The sequence below is a fragment of the Mesoplodon bidens genome, assembly GCF_964165515.1.
Source record: "Mesoplodon bidens genome assembly, chromosome: 6".
NCBI lineage: Eukaryota > Metazoa > Chordata > Mammalia > Artiodactyla > Ziphiidae > Mesoplodon > Mesoplodon bidens.
The window spans coordinates 11,705,933-11,723,344 of NC_138162.1; the positions used below are offsets into that span (position 1 = coordinate 11,705,933).

Here is a 17,412-nt window from a genome sequence, read left to right on the forward strand (position 1 = left end):
TGTTTCTGGTTTTTCCTTGCCCCTGTGTGAAAATAGGTCCTAAATGAATGACTGACTTCACTGCACTAGACCCCATATCTGGTCTTACTGAACACTTTGTGCCCAGCTGTCACTCTGAGTGGCTTCCTTGCAGCAGAGCAGGGCTGAGGGCAGGGGGCTATGTTTATGTACACGTTCACAGAGCAGGGAAAATCTTATGCTGCTCCATCATGAACTGACACCAGTGCCCAGCAATCACTCTCTCCCCCTTCCCTGTCCAACACCTACATGTAGAGGTCGGGCCACTGGACCAGCTGACACTTGGGCTGCTGGGAGGCCTGGGCTCTTTTTTTCTTAAATATATTTTGTAATACTGTACAACCAAATCTACCCTCCAAGGCCCTGTGGCCTCATTGGTTCCACTAATTGAAAGCTCTTTCTCTTCCACAAACTTTAGTTTAAGCCCAGTAGGAAAGAGAAATGGAGAGGGGAAACAGAGTACCATCCTTCTTCCAGGCCCTTGACTGCTCCTTTGCATTGGCCCAAGGTTTTTACCTACCACACCGTCCATGACTCGGATGCCCTCAGGTCCATTTTCTCTATGGTATGTATCCTGTGTGTGTTTAGGTTGAAACACTACCTGACATTAAAGGAAGGATTTGGAAAGAAAAAAGAAAAATAATGGCCAGTAAGCACAGGGAAAGATGTTCCATGAGGGTGTAAATTGATACCACAAGGAAGGTACTGCTATATACCCACTGGTATGGCTAAAATAAAAAGACTGTGCATTTCTTATAAATGAGTATCTTAAACAAATGTTTACTATGTGACCAAGTAATTTCAGTCTTAGGTATGAACCCAAGAAGATGAAAACTTATGTACACACAGACACATGTACGTGAATGTTTTTAGCAGCTTTGTTCATAATTGCCAAAAACTGGAAACATTTCAGATGTCCTTCAACTGGTGAGGGACAGTGGTATGCCTGTAAAATGGAATACTACTTGGCAATCAAAAGAAACTAAGTACTAGGCTTCCCTGGTGGCACAGTGGTTGAGAGTCCGCCTGCCGATGCAGGGGACACAGGTTTGTGCCCCGGTCCGGGAAGATCCCACGTGCCCCAGTCCAGGAAGATCCCACATCCCGCGGAGCGGCTGGGCCCGTGAGCCATGGCCGTTGAGCCTGCGCGTCTGGAGCCTGTGCTCCGCATCGGGAGAGGCCACAGCAGTGAGAGGCCCGCATACTGCAAAAAAAAAAAAAACTAAGTACTGATCTATCCAACAAAATGGATGAATCTCACATTATGCTAAGTGAAATAATCCATTTATTTGACGTTTTGGAATAGGCAAAACTGTTGAGAGAGAACTCGGATGAGCGGTTGTCCGGAGCAGGGCTGGGAGGAGCAGCTGACTATCAAGGGGTGCGAGGGGAGTTGGGGTGATGGAGCTGTTCTGTATCTTGATCGTGGGGATGGTTCCATAGCTATGTGCATCTTTCAAAATTCATAAAACTAGCCACCAAAAGTGGTAAATTTTACTGTATGTTAGTCATACCTGACTTAAAAATTTTATTTTTTTATTTTTATTTTTTGCGCTATGTGGGCCTCTCACTGTTGTGGCCTCTCCCATTGCGGAGCACAGGCTCCGGACGCGCAGGCTCAGCGGCCATGGCTCACGGGCCCAGCCGCTCCGCGGGATGTGGGATCTTCCCGGACCGGGGCACGAACCCGCGTCCCCTGCATCGGCAGGTGGACTCCCAACCACTGCGCCACCAGGGAAGCCCTAAAAAAATTTTTTTAAAGACTGGCAATAGCAAGTGTTCGGAAGGATGTGAAACAACTGATCTGAAACTTTCATCACTGGTATTGGGAGCATAAAACAGAACAACCACTTTGGAAAACAGTTCGGCAGTTTTCTCTGAAGTTAAATGTACGCCAGCAATATAACCCAATAACCCCACTCCTAGGTATTTATCCAAGAGAAATGAAAATATATATCCAAACAGGTTTGTACATGAGTGTTTATAGCAGCTTTATTCACAGTAAACAATACCTGGTAATAATCCTAATGTCCATCAGCTGATAGATGGACAAACACTATGTTTTATCCCTACTTTTTACTACATGAGTCATTATTCATTGTAACATACTTGTGATACACAAAACAACATGGATGAATCTTGAATATATTACACTGAGCAAAAAAAAGCCAGACACATGAGAATGTACTATATGATTTCATGTATTTAAAATCTAAAAGAGAGAAAACTACTCTATAGCGGGTGAAAGCAGGCCAGTGGTTGCCTCGGCCTGGGATGGAGAAGGCAGGAACTGATTGAAAAGGGCAGGAAGGAACATTTTGAGGTGAAGGAAATGTTCTATTTCTTGATTGTGGTGATGGTTACACAGATGTATGTATTTGTCAAAACTCATTGAACTGTACTTTTTAAATATATGCATTCTATTATATATTAGTTATGACTTGATAAAGTAAATTTTAAAAAGGAAGAAGACTTGGAAATTAATTTTAAAAAGGAAGTTCTAATATTGATTAGCTTTCAGAACAGCTCTGCTGATTTTCACATGATTTATGAACATGGGTTAAGGGATAACTTTGGAAGCAGGGTGGCTCTGGCTTTCTACTAGTTACCTAGACAATTTAGTCTTAAATTTTGTAATCTTAGTTAGCTTTTTGTACCATTAAAAAAAAAAAGAGGGAGTTGGCAAGGTTAATACTGTTGTACTTTGCTGGGTTCCATGAAACTTGCAGATGTATTGCTTTCACTGACAATATTGTATTGTTCCCTAGCTATGGATTCGGGGGAAGGAATATGGCAAGAATAGTCCATCTTTTATTGGTGTAAAGACCTGTTTACAGACTTCATTTTTTTTTTTTTTTTTTTGCGGTACACAGGCCTCTCACTGTTGTGGCCTCTCCCATGGCGGAGCACAGGCTCCGGACGCGTAGGCCCAGCGGCCATGGCTCACGGCCTATCTGTTCCGCGGCATATGGGATCCTCCCGGACCGGGGCACGAACCTGTGTCCCCTGCATTGGCAGGCGGACTCTCAACCACTGTACCACCAGGGAAGCCCAGACTTCATTTTTTTAAAATAAATTTATTTATTATTTATTATTTTTTGGCTGCATTGGGTCTTCGTTGCTGATGTTTATCTCAAGCCCATGTGGATGCTTTGAACAGAAACATAATGTCCCTCCCTCCGCAGCCATTTAACCAAGCACTCTTCATCTGTTTCTCTCTTAAAATTTAAAGAACATCTCTTGTTCCTTCAAGAGTGTTAAGTATACACTGTTTAGCCAACGGGTAAAATTTGTAGAGTTTTTTAAAAGCTTGGCAAAAGAGAGCTCAGACGCTTCCAGGCTTCCAGCGAGGTGAACATACCACACCTCATCAGTGATTTCCCAGAGCTCAGTCAGGGCCCTTTCTAATATTCTTTGGCCTGAAACTCACAGGTCTTTGTGTATGCACGTGTATGCGGAGACATTTACCATCTGCTTACACTCTCTTTTCTTTTACTTCATGCTTTCTGTAACCTGATCAATGCTCTTCTAAATCAGGCTTTCTTATGTGGTGATATATGTAATAGGACATTAAAATACATATTCCCTTTTGACTCAATAATTCTACTTTTAAGGGTTTTTTTCTGGCAAATACTTCTAAATGGAGAAAGCCACCTAACCAAATAGCATTGTTTATGTTAACTGAAGTTGGGAACAACCTTAATATCCAAAATTAAGGGGAGTGTTTAAGGTGACCTATTCCACTCAGTGGAGTGTACCGAACAGTCACTAAAAATGACTGTTGTGAAGAATGTGGGCAACACAGGAAATGCTAAGGATACAATTCAGTGGAAAAAGCAGAATATTGAATGATATATCTACCATGACTATAATTAAGAAAAGCAGCCAGATACTCAGAAGTAAGATTTTTAAAAGAACTTCCAAATTATCAACAGTGGTATATTAGGATAGTAAAGTTATGAGTTAACATTTTTTTCTCTCATTTTCTAAATTTTCTGTGATATGATTATTACTAGTTTTATGAGGGAAAAATCATCTTTCCTCCTCTCTCCTGAAACACTTGAATCTTGGCTTTTGGCTTTATGGTTTGTATGTCTTCAGGACTGTAGTTTCTTTTTCTTCTCCATATTCTTTGGATAAAAAGATCACAAATGACTTAATGATGCGTTTTAAATCACTTAAACTTCTTGTTCTTCCTTGGTGGGATTTTTGAGGGATATCCAAGAGGCTTCTAACCATGTGAAGAGAGAGAAACCATCTTGAGCAGTCTTCATTGGTGTGAGAAGGAGAAGGCAAGGGAAGAAAGATACTGTTTACAGAGCACCTACAGTGCCCAGGCCAGAGTAGTTTCCAGTCCTTCTATGCTGCATCCAAGCTTCTTCACAAGCTGGACGCTGACCCCAGGCAACCTCTCAGCCTCATCTTGCATCACTTCACTACTCATACCCTGTTTCCCAGCCACTAGGAGAGTGATCCCATTCCCCAAAGCCTCATGCTCTTTCACATCTCTCGATGGCTCGAACCCATGTCCCCCTGCATTAGCAGGTAGATTCTTAACCACTGAGCCACCAGGGAAGTCCCTCAAGTTTTGCATTCTTTTAAGCAGCAGTATGATGGACATATTTGTAACTAAATCTCTGTATCATTTACTTGAATTCCATGAATTGCTAGAAGTAGAATTTCTGAATCATATAAAAATTTATATAAAAATTTAAGGCCTGGGCTTCCCTGGTGGCGCAGTCGTTGAGAGCCCGCCTGCCGATGCAGGGGACACGGGTTCGTGCCCCGGTCTGGGAAGATCCCACATGTCGCGGAGTGGCTGGGCCCGTGAGCCATGGCCGTTGAGCCTGCGCGTCCAGAGCCTGTGCTCCGCAACGGGAGAGGCCACGACAGCGCGAGGCCCACATACTGCGAAAAAAAAATAATAATAAATAAATAAATAAAAATTTAAGGCTTTTGATACATATTTTTAAATACCACCACCTCCCCCAAAAGATTATACCAGTTTTCACTTTTATCAATAACATGAAAGTTAGCACTTACTTTTGAAAAATTGTTTAAAATTCATATAATTTTTTTGTTGTTGGAAACTGTATGCATGTGTAGCTATCCCAGTCACCTGTGTGAGGCCCAGCAGTCATTTGGACCCTGTACTTCTCTTCTGTGCTGTGAAACTGGAAAACGGACAATGGCTTCCTAACTACATTCCTGTCTTCAGTCTCTTCTAACTCCAATCAGTTTTCTGGTCTTTCTAGAGTAAAGTCTTCCTTGACCCTCCCTCAGTAGTTGATTGCTCTATCCTTTGTATTCTCAAAGCACATGGCACATCCTTCTGTTACAGCACTCGTCATGTTATATCGGAATTATTTTTGTCTTCTTGAGTCCTCTCTTCCAACCCCTCTAGGGTAGGGACTAAAAACGCTTCCTTTATGTTTTTATCTGCCCCCGAGTTAAATATATAGCATGTACTCAGTAAATTTTCACTGAGTGAATGACAGCATCTTGTTTAACTGTGACCTCAGGACTGGTTCAAATCACATTAAAATTGGGCTATACCATGTAGCTGACTGTCTGTGGGAGTCCAAAGGCAAAACTGGTTCGGGAGGGCCCAGATTCAAATAAGCCCGGAGTCTGCTTGCTGCCTCTCCTCTGGAGTACCCCTGCTTAGAATGCTGGTTGGAGAGAGAGCAGTCTGCTCAGAGATGGCCTTGCTTTGTTAGACCATTGCTAACAGCTTTGTTGGCTGGAGCTTCTCTATTCCATGTTTTTTCCAAAGGCCTGGAAACCTCAGACCCTAGAGATGCTGCTACAGGGCCTCCTAGGTGCTGGTGTGCCATCCTACCTTGTGAGTCAACAATGCATTTAATCCCAGAAGCAAGGGAGCAGACATCACAGGCTGTCTGGCTTAGTAGTCTGGCCCGAGAAATGTCTGAACTAATAGTAAACCTTGCAAAAAACCCATTCTTAAAATCCCAATAGGAAGAAAAATGCCAAGTGGGGAGATGGGCGGGCTCTGATTGTCTTGAGTATCTTATGTAACTCTTTATGTGTATAGGCCTTGTAGACTTAGTACCCTTGTGGAATTGATTCTTCTGCCACGTTAAAACATGTATTGTTAGTATTCTCTAATAGAGTGTTTATTCATTCAACAGGTATTTCCTATGGGGAAATGTTGGTCAAAGGTTACAAACTATAACATGAATAAGTTCCAAGGATCTAATGTACATTATGGTGACTGTAGTTAGTAATACTCTATTGCGTACTTGAAATTTGCTAAGAGAGTAGATCTTAAGTGTCCTTATCACATACAAAGAAAAAGTAACTATGTGAAGTGATATGTTAATTAACTTAATTGTGATGATTATTTCAGAATATATACATTTATCAAATCATCACCTTGTGCACTTCAAATATGTGTAATTTTATTTGTCAATTAGACCTCAGTAAAGCCAGAAAAGACAAAAGAAACCAAAACAGGCATTCCCTGAGCACCTACTATGTGTCAGGCTTTGTATTGGGTATAATGGATGCAGAGATGATTAAGACATGCACCTTCTTCCCAGTGAGGTCACTGGCTGGTTAGTAGAAGAGGTAACAGAAGGCTGGGCTGCCAGTACTGCCCCCACTTCTCCAATCCCAGACCATTCTCTATTGCTGTAAATGAAGGCATAATCTGGAACATGAATGTCACTCTTCAGCTTAAAACCGTTTAATGGTTCCTCATTTTCCTCTGGGTAAAATTCAAGCTCCATAATATGGCCTTTTATAATCTAGTCTCTGCCTGCCTCTCCTGGCACATCTCTTGCCGCTCTCCTACCCACTTATACCAGCAGCTTTGTTTCCATCCACAGGAACCATTCAGAGTGTCCCAAAAGGGCAGATCAGTAGCCAGTTCAGGATTGGAGATTATTTATCCAGCCTAAGTTTTCTGGGTGTGTGCTCAGTGTGTTGGACCATAGGAACATGAAGATGTACAAGAAACAGTCACTGTTCCTGGAAAAGGAGAGATGAGCATACTGGGAGGTGGGAATGGAATGCATTGAGGCTGGAGGTGTGAACAAAAGTATAATGCGTTTGGGCAGGGAATAATAGTTTAGTCCAGCTGGAGCACAGGGTGTGTGTTTGGGAGGGACAAAAGATGAGACCAAAGAAGTAGATGGGAAGGACCAGATGGGAAATGGTCTTCTGTCATAAAAACAAGCCTGGACTTCATATTTTGGGCAGTGGGGAATCAACTAAGGTAGTTAGGTCAGGTAATGACTAGACTAAGGGTGGAATGTTGGACCCAGCCTCTTGTTGCTTCTCTGGTTCCTAGAATCTAGCCAAGCTCTCCCCACCCCAAACCTGATATTGGACTTGGGTCAGGGGACAGTTTGCTGAAGAGAATTCTTATCAGTATCACCTATCACCATTACCCAGTCATTCGTCCCTCATGCTTTAGGGGATTGTCTGTAGGTCCCTCTTCTGTGTTGGACCACTCTCCATGACAGTGTCCACTCCGTGACTTCTAAATTTCATGTAGGAAGGAAAGGAGCATCGTGATCCAGTGGGCCTTGCCCTGAGTGTGTGTGTGTATGATTTGTCAACAATCGAGTATTTTATGGGAGTTTTGGGGACTTCATTAAAGATGCTGGAGCAAAAGCACTGTGGGACATCAGAAGAGACCTCAGCAATAAACTGCAACTCCAAGCTCTGGAATGCAGTAAATGTTTAAGAGACTTCCTTCCTTTCATTACTGAATTTTACTTTACTTTTATACCAGTAAAGAGTTGTGTTTTATTGGTTGAAATTTCTTGATTTCGTTTTCCCCAGGTCTGTTTAAAAGCTACATTTTATCCTTGAGGATGTTTGGCTCGTGATAGGGGAAGTGCTGCCAGCGAATTCAATTAACTGGCAGAGCTCACAGATATTATACACGGATTTCTTTTTTTCCTTCTTTTTCACAACTGCTACATAAACACAGCTGGGTTTAATATTTGTCGTAACAAAGATTTAACTTGAATCGTTTTACTCTGGGTAATTAATGCTTGGAATCTCTGCTACTTCTTCGTTCATTTGTGATCTGCATTTTTGACTCTGGCTATCTAGATAATGAAGTGTGCTCCTCTAGGTCTTTGCCCTGCCTTAAAACTGCTTAATATTTGGCCGTTCCCACTAGAGAGCAGATGCTTTTCTTTGCAAGAATTGAATTTCTGTCAGCTCTTTTATGCATCATGTGTTTGGAACTGTAAGTGGATCAAGTTGTTCATCACAGCAGGGACACTGTGAAACACATCTATTATACACACTTCCCACCACCCCCCTTCCTGTTTTGTTTTGTTTTTTTTCCTCCCCTGAGGAGGTGGAGATGCCCAGATCCCCTTGGGAGATATCTCACTCTGTGTGGATGTATCCATGTGATCCACCATGGATCCGGCCTGGCTACATCCCTAAGCATGGAAATCTATATCCATTCAGCCCAGGATTGTTGCTGAGACGAATCCTGCTTTTATCTGTGTAAACACCAAGCACTTCATTAACTCCCAAATACACATAAGTTTGGGTCACTAGATAAACCCACCAGGCTTAGCATAATGAGTGACACTTCAGTCATTGATGCCCCAGAAAATGTTAATTGTGAGCCCATTATTCTTTTTTATGCTAAAATAATGGCTTGGGTAGTTTTGGCTTTGGAGTTGGGTTAATGTGGAAGAATAGTCAGCATCTATTAGGCTCCTGCTGTGTGCCAGGTACTGTGTGAGAGGCTTTGAAAATCTTGACATTCAATCTACATAATAATCCTGAGGGGAAGGGGAGGTACTTTACCCCTTTATTGTTAAATGAAGAGAAGAAAATAAGATGCCTAAAGACATCCAGCTAATAGCAAGCAGCTGAGTCAGAATCTGAACTCAGGGTTTGCTAGACATACATTCATTGGTTGATCGATGCATGGATTTATTATACATGTTCATTACATGCAGCCATTGCTCCATTTGGGTTGTCCCATTCCACGTCAAGTCTCAGGCCAGCTGATTGGCTTTTATGAACACCTTTGTATCCATCTAAATCTGAACTATTGGTGGTGATTGAAATCATTTATTTAGTTTTGCTTTTTCCATCAAGCTCAATGCAAATACAATCCAACTTCCCAAAGCAACCTACCATTTTCTTGCAGATTTCATCTTCTGAATTTCAATCCCTAGATTCAGCTTTGAGCTGACAGCTGAAAATTCCAAATCTAAATAGTTTAGTTTGTCAACACAGCTTTGAAAAGCAGGAGTCTTGATGATGTTCCTACTGTGATATGCTCATCTTTGGGGCCTCAGATAATGCTAAAGGCGAAAGTGCATTCTAGTGCATTTTTCATCGATACCATTCAATTTGCAGGAGTCATTATGGGACATTCGCGTGTCTGAGTGAAAGACTGCTGATCTGTAGGATTAATTATAGTTAAATGGAGAGGTGGCTTTTGTTCATGAGGAAAGTCAGTCCCTTGGTAAACATTTTTAGTTATGAATAACTTTAGTCTTCCTCCAAATACTTTTCATTAGAAGCAAGAAGCATTAGTGTCCTGGTTCATTAGCAATAGAGTAACTGCTTTATTGTTGATCTGCAGTCCATTTTGTTGTTGAAAGATGTTGGTATTTTTTTTAAAAAAATTGAAGTATATATCTTGTAAAAAACATGCATCATAACTTTCCTTTTACAAGTGTGTGTCTCTCTTTTCAAAGGTAACTTACATTTGTATTTTGTGCCTTGTGTTTGCAAGAGACTGGTTCTTGGTTTATTCATGTTGACAACTGAAAAGCCTTAGACCTAATTAAAAGAATTTCCACGAGCACCTTTACTGAACCATTTCATTACCCGGCACTGCACAGATTGCATTGTGAAACATGATGATAGTTTAAATCTGACCTTTAAACCTAAACTGCCAGAAGTATGGGGGAGAAAACCCTTCTTTGAAAATACTCTATGGATACATACCTACACAGGCATACGTGCATGAACATATATGGATAGAAATAACCTTTTTATTGAATGACCACCTAATATTATAAATACACATTTACTTTGAGCTCAAATCTTGTAACCTTTAGTGTTCAGCTGCATTAATTTGTGTGTGTGTGTGTGTGGTGTGTTAAAACTAAATTGTTTTTTAGGGAAAACAAAGACAATTTCACTTCGGGCAAAAAAATAAATGTGTTTGGAAGAAGATGAGTATTACAAATAGTTACGAAAATGCAAAAATCTTTGCTCCTGTGTGTTTCCATTTACAATGCTGAGGTACTGGGATTAACCAGGCAGGGAGGGGTCTAGAGTGCACTGTGAGTGCAAGACTCCTCCTGAGCTTTATTTGGCAGATAGTAGAAATGGACCTTTTTGTTTTTAAATTGTACTTTTTTACTCCAAGAATGTCATCCTGAGGACTTGATAGTTAGTTCTCAGGATGCTCAACAAAGCCATTATAGCATGTAATGAAGTAGCCACTCACATAATGAAAATTGATCCTTTTGTCTGACAAAAAGCTGCTTAGAATTGTAATGCTCACCTCTTAACTTTCCGACTTAATACTCGGCCCATGAGATGTCAGGAGAGACAGAGGGAGCAAAGACCTGGGCCACTGGGGTCATAGCCGGCCCCAGCTTGGAGCTCCGCGTTAACTAGCACAGTCCCCACTCCCCCATGGAGAACCAGGCTCTTTGAGGGGAAAATCGGATGCAGAAGAAGCAATTAAAGCCAACCGAGGTCAAGGTACAACCATGTTTTCAAGTAAGAAACAGAAAAGCAAGGAATGAAAGGAGGCAATAATGGAGATATATTAAGTTGTGGAAAAAAATAAACCAGTATCGTGGACAAATCTAATTTGCTGGCCTAAGAAATCCTGGCAGCAGTAAGAATTAATGGAATAGCGCAGACTTTGGAGTAACACCAACTTGTGCTTGACTTTAGCCTCTGCCCCTTGCTGTACTATCTGTGTGAGATGGGGCTGAGGCTCACTCTTCTCATCTGTATAGTGGGGATAACTGTCTCTGCCTGGCCCACTTGTTCTGAAATTTTAATACAGTGCTGGGCATGAAAACACCTACCATGGCTATTGGTACCTAGTAGAGTGCTTGATAAATACTAGTTCCTGTTCCTTTTTCCTGATGAATTCCTGGTTTTCTCAGAAACTATTACTGGGAAAGAGAGTGGGGTGAGATTGCCTTTACATATCAAGACTTTTTGCTTCAAATTTAGGCAAGAACTAACTAAGGCACAGAGAGATGCACCATGCCATTTCATTGCCCACGTGAAGGTAGCAGAGGAGCCAATATACACATGCCCCTGAGGATGGGCAAACAAGGCAATAGTTCCTCCTCCCCTCTCCAGACCCAGACGTTCCCCAGGAGATCTTATAACAAAGCCTTGATGTCTAGTTTATTCACGAAAGGAAGAATCAATCTGCCTTAGTCCTCAAGGGCTATTTTATAAAGGGGGAGAGAAAGTAATCCTATTGCCCCCCTTCCAGCTGCTGCAGGTGTCTGATTTGTCCAAAAAAACCTTTTAACTTCAGTTCTGACACTGAGCAGTTAATGCAAGTGGACCCCCTGCCCAGGATGACTTGAGTCAGATTTTGAGAAGAACTATATCTCTATTTGCAGTGTTGTGCCAGCACTGAGGGTGGCCATGGTCCCTGCCTCCCTAGAACCTTCAGTCTAATGGAAGAGACAGACGTTAATGGACTGTCATATAATACATCATCACTTTGCTGTTTGTCTGTGAAGGAAAGGTACAGGGAGAGTATATGACAAGGGAACCTTGGCCTAATCTGAGGGGGTCAGACCGAGGCAGTGGTATTTGAGCTGAGATCTAAAGGATGAATAGTAGTTGATCTAGGGCCTTGGGTTGTCCAGTATGGTAGCTACTATCCACATGTGGCTATTTAAATTTAAATTGATTGGGCTTCCCTGGTGGCGCAGTGGGTGAGAATCCTCCTGCCAATGCAGGGGACACAGGTTGGAGCCCTGGTCTGGGAAGATCCCACATGCCGCAGAGCAACTAGGCCCATGAGCCACAACTACTGAGCCTGCGCGTCTGGAGCCTGTGCTCCGCAACAAGAGAGGCCGCAATAGTGAGAGGCCTGCGCACCGCGATGAAGAGTGGCCCCTGCTTGCCACAGCTAGAGAAAGCCCTCGCACAGAAACGAAGACCCAACACAGCAAAAATAAATAAAATAAATTAATAAACTCCTACCCCCAACATCTAAAAAAAAAATTTTAATTGATTAAAATGAAATAAAATTCAGTTCCTCAGTCGAAGCAGCTACATTTCAAGTGCTCAATAGCAGCTACCACACTGGACAACACAGGTGACCGATTATCTGTGGAAAGGCCTGTTGCACGGTGCTGAATGCTAGGCAAGGGGGTGATGGAGAGAGCACTCCAAACAGAGGAGTTAGCCTATCCAAAGGTCCTGGAGTATGAGAGGCCAGGGCAACTGGAACCCAGTTGGTGTGGCCAAAGCCATGGAGCGGGTGCAGGAGCCTCGGATCTGAAAAACGCTGTAGCCTTGTAGGCCAGGCTAGGACTGTCTTTATCCTCAGAGCAACAGGGAAGCTGCTGAAAGATCTTAAGGTGCCAGCACTGATGGAAAGAGGTGGATAGGAGTGTCTCAGAGGTGACTAGGTGAATAGCGTGCCATCCTTATTCTCCTCTCCCCCTACAAATTGCAACCAAGTGATGAAGAAATAATCTTATACTTGTTGAGGGGTATAAATTGCAAGGGTTATCTTCATCATAGCGGGAAGGAAGATATGTAAGCTGCTGGTTATACAAAAAAAAGCTAAATATGATGATGAATACAATGGGAGAGCCCCTTCTGAAGTAGTAATAAGCTAACTTGTGGCTGGTCTTGGGGAGCTTGACTGCAAGCCCTCGGGAGCTGGGCCCTGATCATATGCAGCTCTGTTCCCAGCACATCTCCAACATGGAGCCTGCAAAGATTAGGCATCAACCAAAGTAACAGAACTAATGTGCCCAGAGAAAGAACTATTTGTTCTGACAGGGCATCACAGAAAGTCAGCGGTTTTTAAAAAATTTTTTAATAGAAGAGTTTTGTTAGAGAATGAGATAAAGAGTATCCCAGGCTTAGGAATAGTTTTGAGGCCTCTGAGATTGAGTAGAAGATAAAGTTGGAAACAGAGCTGGAACCAAACCCATAGAAGGCCTTGAATATTGTGCTAAGGAACTTGGACTTTATATGTTAGCACCATGGAGTCACTGAAAATTTTAGAAGAAGGAAGTGATATGATTCAACCTCTTCTTTTAGAAAGATAATTCAAAGTGCGAAGGATGGATCAGACCAGGAAGAAAATAGGAGAAGGGCCACCAGTTGAAAGACTGGTGCAGTAGTCCAGGTACTAATTAAACAAAACACAAAGCCAGGCAGTTTGTTATGTCTGTTCTCCATTTACATCCATTATATTTTAATCCTCACAATGTATGTATGTTACAAATATCTCATTTTACAGCAAAGGAAACTGAAGCTCAGAAAGGTTAAGAAAGTAAGGAAGACTGATTTCTAATCTTAGACTTGGCTTTTGTGACTCAAGCTCTACACTCTACTGCCTGAGGAGTGCACGGGGATAGAGGAGCAGGTGAAGCCAAGAGACCCCAGAGGTAGAGCCTGTAGTGACCAGGGCAAACAGGAAGAGGGTGCGGGACAGGGTGGAGAACGCTGCATATGTTACTGGACATGTGGCACGTGCAGTGTTGTGTAAGACTGGCCCCGTTGTCCACTTTAATTCATTCAGCCAGCAGAGCTTCATTTTCCTTGCAATTTTGGTTGCATCTTAGTGATGACCCTCTGCAAAAGGGACATGGAAGAGTATCAATTTCTCCCCCAGTCCTTCCCAACTGAGACCATTTCTTCCAATGATCATTCACTGAATGTAATCCTAGACCTTCCTCCGAGCACGGAGGCTCAGCCATTGGAAATGCCTTTTAAGATGTCAGAACACTCGCTCATCTGTTCTTTTATTTAGCAAAAAGTGCTGAATGATGACACTGGGCCAAGTACTGCTGGACCACTGCTGGCCCTTCTAGGAACTCACAGTCTAGCAGGAAAGGTAGTAGACACTACAATTCACTGACAGCTCGCAGTCCAAGGGGGCCCAGGCAGGGCGTCATTAAGCCTGTCTTAGTGGTCAGGGAAGGCTTCACAAAGGAGGGGACATTTGGATTTCCTCTTTCCCTTAACCCAAGGCAATGTTTAATTTGACTATTAAAGAAAAATACCTCATTTAAATTCTTTATTATAAAAGTAACATACTTTTTTATAAAGCATAATCAAAACAATCAGAAGTGCATAAAATAGAAAGTGAAAGCATCCCTACATGGTTAAAGTTTGATATGTGGCATTTTAGATTCTTACTACATATATATATATAAATGATTTTTATACATATATATTTTTTTAAATGATTCATGTTATATATATTGCTCTGTAACTTGTGCTTTCTCCCCATTTGGGTGTAGTTTGTGGACATCTTTTCATGTTAGTTCACAGAGTACTGCCACTTTTTTTTTTTTTTTTTTAGCAGCTATGCAATATTTCAAGGATGTGGTATAATTTACTTAATAGGCCTCTACTCATGGACACTTGGATGGTCTTTCAAAGGGTAAATAGATGTTCACAAGTAGGACAGAAAGGGACAAGGGACAGCTCCATCTGAGTTGTCAGCATGTGTTTGGGCTGGAGGGTTGTATATGCTTCTAGATAGCAATTCAGGATCAGTCAAATACCCGTTAAGGGGGGCCAAGGGAAGCGAGGCCAGCTGAGGAAAACGTCGCAGACTACTCGGAGGAGTTAGGATGCTTTCCTGCAGGTGGTGATGGCCAAGGGTGGGGGCACTGAAGGATTTTGATAGAGATCAGATTCATATATTTCCAAGAATACTGGGACAGCTGTGGGTAGTTGGCATTGAAGGAAAACTAAAGACAGAGAGTCCATCTGATCTGGGAAACTACTCCACTGATTTGGGCCAGACAAGATGGGTAGAGCTGAGCAGCACAGGGCCAAGGTCATGGGCACTGAGAGATTCAGGATATATTGGCAGGAGGGTGGTAAGATGTGGAGAATGGTTGTGGGAAGGGAAGGAGAAGAATGGAATCTAACATCTGACTCTAGCCTAGGAGACTGGCTGGGTGATGCTGCGGTATCCAAGATGGGAAAAGAGGAGGAGGAGGGAAGTTCAGATGCTGACAAGTTCAATTTTGTACTCTCTTCCCTTTGTTTTCTGTCTCCCTCCTGATACCTCAATAAAGGAGGAAGCCACCCTCGCTGGCTTTTCTGTCCCCCCAAATTATGCCTGATGATCCCTGATGTCAGTGATTTGACCAGCACCCCCAGGAGCACTCAGAGCAAGTTGGGTTTTAGATGTATGACTGTGGGTTATTTAAGCCTTAGAGTTTCCTTCCTCACTTTTATTTAAAGGACAGTATGCTATCACCAGTTATCAGTTGTGCATATACTTGAAGTTTCAAAGTTTGAAGTGCTGAGAAAAGCTTCTCCTTGTTGTAGGGTGAGGAGAGGTCTTCAGAAGTCTTGGCCTGAGTGGTCACAGGGGCACCAAGAGCCCAGGACCACTTGGCTGATGTCAGAGCAGCTGGGGCAGGCGGGAAGGCACACACTCCTATTTGCTTAGTTACAATCAGCAATGACTTCTTTGTGTAAAATGGTAATGAGGCCATTAGGAGAGGCTCACCTGAAGTGCAGCCTTGTGAGTCCAAGGTAATTAAACACCTCCCGAACGAAGGCAAAAGGCCAGGGAAGGTTAAGTGAGGAATAATCTGCGGCACAGGTGGCCCAAGGGCTTTGAGGAGACAAAAGAGAGACACCGGCTTGTACTGTTTCAAAGGATGGAAATGTCACCCTCGTCCCCGGGAAAGGCAGCACTTTTATTATTTGGAGGGTGGGAAGTGGGCAATATTTTTAACATTTTAATAAAGCATATTTCTTTTTCACATTGCTATTTCAAGCTAGAGGTCCATGACAGACTGCCGGGGCGCTGAGTGGCCTGCGCTGCTTCTCGTGGGCTCTCACCACTGTGGTGCTGGGGCGCATGTGTGCCAGAATCGGTGGCAGGGGGGAGGGTGGTCACGATAAACCGAATATTTCCACCCAGGTGTCATGACAGACTCCAAGCTGCTTCCGGAGGAAAATTGTTTTCCTTGGCCCACCTCTGAGTGGAGATGGGGTGGCTGCCCCTCAACGCATGTTCCCGTCCCTTCTGACTTAGCCGAGAAGTAGATCATCCCACCTTCACTCACTAGATTGTCCAAGCATGTGGCACGCCCCTTGAGCAGCAGCACAGGATTTCTTCCCCTACGCTCAGTAAACACAGATTATTTTTATTTTAAAAGATCTGGCAACAGAGGATTTTTGCCATTCGGTTTCTTGCCTCAAAATCTCTGCTGTCTCCACATAAAAGCTTATACATGAATGTTTTTAGCAGCGTTAATAATAATAGCCAAAAAAACAACCAAGATGCCCATCAGCTGATGAAGAGATAAAATGTGGTCTTTCCATACGATGAAGTATTATTCAACTGTGGAAAAAAAGGAAGTACTAATAAGTGCTACAATGTGGATGAAACATGTTTTTAATGAGCAGTATGCTAAGTGAAAGAAGCCAGTCAGAAAAAAAAGACCACCTATTGTATGATTCCATTTGTAAGGAATGTCCAGAATAGGCAAATTCATAGAGACAGAAAGTGGATCAGTGGTTACCTAGGACTGGGGTGAGGGAGGAGGGGAGCAGGATTAGTGGGGAGTGAGAAGTACCTGCCAATAAGATGGGTTTTCTTTTTGGGGTGATGAAAGTGTTCTGGAATTAGATTATAGTGATAGTTCTACAACACTGTCACTATACTAAAACTACTGAATTATAGATTTTAAATGAATGAATTTTATGATATGTAAAATATATCTTAATAAGCTATTACAAACCCCTTATCAGAAGCTTGGTAATAAGAAATAATGTCCATGGAGCATTTCAAGAGTATATGTAATCCATCCCAGGTTCTTAATATTTTTAGGTTCACAGGCACCTTTAGGAACCTGAGGATAGCTATACAGCCTATACCCAGAAAAATGATCATTACTCATTCATATTAAAAATTTGTAGATGATTCATGGACCACCTGCATCTAATTTCCTATTTCATCTTTAAATTTTACCCTAAATTTTATCCTTAAATAATGTCAGGCCGTTAGGTAGTCCTATATCTAAGCCCCATACAGATTCCTGAAATGTGCTGTTCATATGTCACCTACATGCTTAAAGACAGTCATTAGCTTTACCTTTATCTCAAAATGAAGGAAAAAATTTCAGAATGTATTCACAGCTCTTGACCCCTGCCTTTCCCTCTATCCTC

At 42.4% G+C, this 17,412-nt stretch overlaps 1 protein-coding gene across 6 annotated transcripts in view; it reads left to right on the plus strand.

Annotated features, from left to right (window-relative positions):
* DENND1A (DENN domain containing 1A) overlaps nt 1-17,412 on the plus strand; it is a 542,774-nt gene that overhangs the window by 373,618 nt on the left and 151,744 nt on the right. The window lies entirely within an intron of this gene.